This window comes from Papaver somniferum, chromosome 9 (assembly GCF_003573695.1).
Source record: "Papaver somniferum cultivar HN1 chromosome 9, ASM357369v1, whole genome shotgun sequence".
In the NCBI taxonomy this organism is placed as follows: domain Eukaryota; kingdom Viridiplantae; phylum Streptophyta; class Magnoliopsida; order Ranunculales; family Papaveraceae; genus Papaver; species Papaver somniferum.
This window is the reverse complement of record NC_039366.1, coordinates 199,723,312-199,729,397: the sequence shown is the minus strand read 5'-3', so window position 1 is coordinate 199,729,397 and position 6,086 is coordinate 199,723,312. Positions and strand designations below refer to the sequence as shown.

The window sequence follows — 6,086 nt, the reverse complement described above, 5'->3', positions numbered from 1 at the left end:
GATTTCTTGCTCCTCAGTTCTCCTCAAGCCCCCAAACTCTCGACAACCCTTCTAGGAAACCATAGAAACATATTTATAGCCAACAGACCCATCGAATCTCGCTCATTCACTCCATATAATTCTCTTTAACTCGGCAGTAAAGAAAAATATTCTTGGGAATATTTTCTTTCCATTCTTGCTCTGGTACGCATAGATTTCCATCCTGGTCACTCTAGAAGTGTTTACACACGACCCACAACGTTGCTAGAGCCCTCATGCATGATCAGAACACGCTCAAATCTTCTCCAATCCCTTGTCCAACCCGTGTTTCCCTGTTTTGCTTCCGTGAATTGTCCAGCTAATTGTGGCCAAATTTGATCGAACCAAAAGCCCAAAACGTGTTTGATAGGACATAACACAACTTCCTACCAAAAATAAACTATTGAATCGCCCTAGAACAAATTCAAAAATTCCAACAAACATCTGCCAGTTGATATACTTTTTTCCCGCCAATTTTTGGTTTTTGAATTTGGGAAGAAGATGTCCTTCCCCTAACCAGAACTGGGGTGTGAATAGCAGCTGCCTTGGGGGTGACCTGGGGGGTGCCCCTTAGTAATTAGGTTACCCCTTATCCAAAAGCGAGAGTCCGAATAACACTTGTCCTCCGGGTGACAAAATCAACTTTCCGAGCCGTATTTTCCAAAAATATTTATTTCCAAAAAAATACCTACAAATACATAAAATAACAAAATTAGTACAAAATCGAGTGCCAACAATATATAGTATTGAGATCAAATTAGATACAAAAATGTGTCCATCAAGTATGCGTTATGCAACTGATTGTACTAGACCATACATTGCATATGTAGTGGGAGTTCTGTGCAGATTTACCAGTAATCCTAGTTTGGAACACTGGGATGCTATTGAGAGGGTTATGCAGTATCTGAAAAGAACCAAAAACCTAGGATTACACTATAAGAGGTATCCCGCAGTCCTTGAAGGATTTAGCGATGCTAATTGGAACACTCTCTCAGATGATTCCAAGGCCACTAGTGGATATGTTTTTATAATTGCTGGGGCGCTGTATCTTGGAGATCAAAGAAACAGACAATTATAACCCAATCTACGATGGAGGCTGAATTGATGGCATTAGCAGCAGCTAGTGAAGAGGCAGGATGGCTGAAGAGTTTGTTGCCAGACATTCCAGTATGGGAAAAATCGATACCAGCCACTTTGATCCACTGTGATAGTTTCGCGGCAATCGGAGTAGTAGAGAACTGTTATAATAACAATAAAATTCGACAAATACGTCGAAAGCACGACACAGTTTGAGAATTTCTCATAACTGGTGTTATTAGAGTAGATCATGTAAGGTATGGAGGAAATATAGCTGATACTTTGACGAAAGGATTAGAAAGAGAAAAGTTATGGAGTATCTCTAAAAGCATGTGACTTTTGCCCGTTAGAAGTTGAGTCGTTTGTTACAGATAACCAACCTAGAAATAGGTTCAAAGGGACTAGACGAAGTTACAAATGATATGATAGAGTCATGCATTCCCATAGCATGATATCCTGATGTGGGGAACAAGATGAGTTTGGTTTTCAACTCTTAATGATGTCTATAGCTCTTAATTTAGAGTGGGATACACAGGAGTATTCTTGATAGACTCACCTATACGAATGTGAAGATGTGTCCGTCTTCTATGAGAAATTGGGCATTTCTCTAGATCATTTGTTAAAAAAGGGATAAGCACATGGCCTTAATGTGCGAACTTAAGGACTTTACTCTAGATATAGTTGTATGTGTTAAATAATCTAATATTAGTTAGAGTTAAAGACGCAAGTCACTCTAGTCACCTGGTACTTAGAAAGTTTAACACTATGCATAGGTTCAAGTCGAAAGGCACCTTTGCAGATGCACAACTATACAACACTTGCTCAATGTTTTTGGGGGATTGTTGGGAGATATATATATATATTCAAAAACATAGTTTTGTAATATCCTACCAAACTTAGAGAGATAGTGTAGTGGTAATATTTTGAGCTCCCACACTAAAGACTTGGGTTCAAGTCTCACCCCATGCATTGGGTAGGTATATTATATATACTATTTATCAAAAGTCCGGGAGAGTCTTGGGAGGTCTGGTGATTCATAAATTGATTTTTTTCTGATTTAACCTTTGATTTTCAAAACAGTTTTTTATACTTAATATTCTCTAATTAACTCTATTAATTTTTGTAATTATATTGTTACCGTTTTATGACTGTTATGGAAGAATTTTATTGAGCACTAATTGCAAAATTTATTGTCATTAAAAACCTTATTGATTTCTTTTAATAAATAAAAGAATAGTTTCTGGAGAAGAGAAAACACATAATTTTTCGTCTATTTTTGAGTACTGAGCAAGTGTAGATAGATTATTGTAGTTCGATTTCTCATAGTGCAGAGAAATCAAACAAGAGAGTAATCAGCTGTTTTATCCCATAGGGTTTTCAACAAGTTTTGACTGCAAGTACAATCAAGAGGCAGAGTCGCGAAACACCTTAAAGATAGCGATCTAGTCCGCGACTCACCTGTGTGAGATCCGATTTGATTATTTTTTCCCTGTTTCCAACACCCATTGAATGCCTGCCTGTAAGTGACTTCCACACGATATGTTTCTCTCATGTCTATCACCAGTTGTCTGGGTGTATAGGCAGTATCACACCGGGTAACTTTTAGCTTGAATAATTCGGCCATGGCGTTACTGACTTCGCGTAGTTGGATCAAGAGTTTGTCACGATTACATGTGTGAGCTAGAACGTCAGTAGTGATTGTATAGAAGATGGTGACACCAACCTTTCGTGCCCGCAAACTCCCATTGCATGCTTAGTCCCTGATATAAATAGGGAACAATTTTAAGATTAGTATGAGTAGGCCTCCTACACCCAGAAAAGCATAGAAAGTAACCTAATCTACTGCTAACAAGAACGTATGAGACTAGAAGATACCCTCAAAAGACTAACTTATGTGTAAAAAATAGATAGCTTATATCCAGGCTTCGGTTAAATATTTTCCAAAAGCATTTTGAATAAACAAGTTCACTATACACCAATTAGAGGGGCAAAATCTCGGTGGCAGTGTTTACCTGACTGGGGTTACCGGAGTCATTTGGGACGCTCTGTGTGTTTGATCATTGTTTTTGACAGGAGTTATTGGAGAATCAACATTTGAATGTTCTTCTTCTTCTTCATGAGATACTGTCATGCCACGCACTGCAGCACTATAAATCTTTAAAGTTTCACCACTAGTAGTCAAAAAGCGTTCGTTACATCCGATACTGGGAACCTGTATTAGACCGTAGACTTCAAAAGCGGACCCGTAGCGGAAATTTGGCAAACCCATTGCCATGCTCTTCACATCTTCGAAATTGTAATCAAAAGGTAAACCAACGGTTGCATAAGCTTGGTGGCACCGGCATACTGATCATTACCAGTATTCAGATCTGCCCATTTCCCATTATAATGAAAAACAAGTTCACTATACACCAATTAGAGGGACATTTCTGGATTTTCTTCAATGAAAAACACCTGAGTCACAACCAATTCTTCCCAGGTGATTTCTGAGGGTGGTTGCATAAGTATCCGGAAACAAGTTCACTATACACCAATTAGAGGGACATTTCTGGATTTTCTTGTCATTTTGGGAAGAATTATCTTCAATTAAAAACACCTGAGTCACAACCACCCTCAGAAATCTTAACAGTCGTATATTCAAGAGTGCAAAGAATTTGATGAAAAAAATTAGCTTGTAAATCTTAATGAAAAGATTTGCAAAGGGGAAAGATTTTTTTCCTTCACTGTTGTTAAAGAAATTAACAAAAACAGTTAGGAATGATCTGTTTCTTAACATAATTAGCTTAGGGTTTTAAAATATTAATGTCATTTTCCAAAGATTTTGGCAATTTTTCTTTTTTTCTACAAAATGCATTTTGGCCCCCAGCAAACTGGAATCTTATTCTGAGCGCCTAGAAAGGCGACGCTTGGGCGCCACTTTTAAAATCGGCATCTCCATACCCGCCCAAGATCAAAATAAGGCCACTTTTACGCCTAAGCGACGCCTTTGACAACATAGCTTGGATGATATGAAATACTAGATGCAGTCAATATGAAAAAACAAACACACCAATCATCCAAGCAAGAATTAAAAACCAAACATGCCTATAAGCAACAACAGAAGCACAAGGTCCACAACCCGGCGAAGTCTTCTTGAACTTTACCGGGGAATCAATTGACACCAAATTTGAAAAAAAAAACATATTATTGCTCCTAGAGTTCATATTGAGAAGAGAAATTTAACAAAACTAAACCTGATAGAGCAAATGGATAAATACGAGTTTGAGAAATTGAAACTCAAATGAACAAAATCTATCTTGCGCTTTCAATCTGATATATTTGATGGTGATGGCAGTGGTGTTTCATTGATATGATTAACACAACAACATGGAGAACAAAAAAAGGACGAAAATCAATATGAACAACCAAAAAAGTTGAAGAAGAACTCACAGAAGAAGAAGAGGAAGGAGGTCGTTTGCTGTGGTGGTCGAGGAGTAGAATGAACTGCAAAAGTATATAAGCTGCAGAAGTTTATGGGGTGGTGTGCTATGTTGGTCGGAGAGTATAATGAACTGCAAAAATATATGCAATCAAGTATATAAGCTGCAGAAGTATATGTGGAGCCTGTGCAGGGAAGTTGTAAATTTCCTAGTGATGCGTCACTGTGCAGCCTATGTGGCGACCAATGCAGTGTCTATACACTCTATATTTGAGTGTCCAGTCGAAAAATCTATAAGTATCTGCACCCCTGATTTCTAGTGTCCGTCAAATCGCTGTACTTATTTACGAAATAACCAGATTCCACTTAGTTTCCACTTCGTAATAACTGGACACCCAATCAATAAAAAATTATTAAAACACCCGGTGTCCACTACCCTTTCCATAAAAGCCAACCGTACAGGGTATAAATGTCCAAAAACTGTACGGAAACTAAAATTCGTAATTTTGAATATTGTACAAATTTTCTATAGTTACAGAACTAACTGTCCCATCAATAAGAAGCAAAAGCAAATTTTATGTCAAATGAGTTCACTGCAAGCTAGAAACTTGGTAGAATCTTAAGGCCTGTTTGGTAGTGTTTTCCAAAACAGTTTTCACTTTTCAAAAACAGGGAAAACAGAAAACAATGAGAAAACGTGTTTGGTAGCGGTTTTTCTAAAAACGTTTTTTACTCGTTTTTTGTTTTCAAAAACACCTAAAATGAAAACAACATTTCATCGTTTTCATTTCTTCCTTCTTTTCCTTCAGAAACGAGCAGAGAATTTCCCAGAGGAGGTGGGTTGATTTTGTTTTCATGATCATTTTCATGATTTTGTTTCGATTTCTTTTAGGCTATTAGTGAATCTCCCTTTGGACTAATCGGGTGTATGATTTGAAGCAGATGGGTTGATTGATTTGGTATCAAGTTCTAGGGTTTGCAACAATTTTTAGGTATGAATATCTATTTCAATTTCTGGGTTGCATGTATGATTTCTTTTCGATTTCTCTACGGTTATTAGCTAATCCCCTTTTGGAATAATGGGTATATGATTTGAAACAAATGTATTGATTGATTTGGTATACGGTTATTAGAAACCACCATTCCTGCATCTTTTAATTGTTTGTATGTTACTGCAGATTCGATTCATATTGTTGCAAAACAGACAAGGGAAAACTCGTCTTACAAAGTACTACGTTCCTCTTGAAGAATCTCAGAAGCACAAGGTTGAATACGAGGTAATCTATCGCTCATATCTGGGCAGTTAAATTGCTCCTAATCTAGAATTTAATGATTCTGTAATACATATTGTTAGTCATATTCCATAAATAAAAGTCCATGTTACATGTTCAGGGTTCGACTTTCAGTTCTAGCTGTTTTGTTTCATGTACCATTAAACATGTTATTAGTGATGGTAATGAAATTAGGAGTACCCGGTGTAGCAATGGCATCAGTGTTAACAAATTTGAATATGGTGATTTTTATGTCTGGTTATATTTACATATCGGGAAGATGTAAATTAAAATGGACATTT

The 6,086-nt window shown here is 37.1% G+C and overlaps 1 long non-coding RNA gene across 1 annotated transcript; it reads left to right on the top strand.

The window, feature by feature from the left end:
• Window positions 1-5,317: 5,317 nt before the first annotated feature.
• Window positions 5,318-5,724, top strand: LOC113310556. The gene is made up of 3 exons (XR_003341207.1): window positions 5,318-5,349; window positions 5,456-5,505; window positions 5,692-5,724. It is a non-coding gene; the product is annotated as an uncharacterized LOC113310556 (long non-coding RNA).
• The last annotated feature ends 362 nt before the right edge of the window (window positions 5,725-6,086 follow it).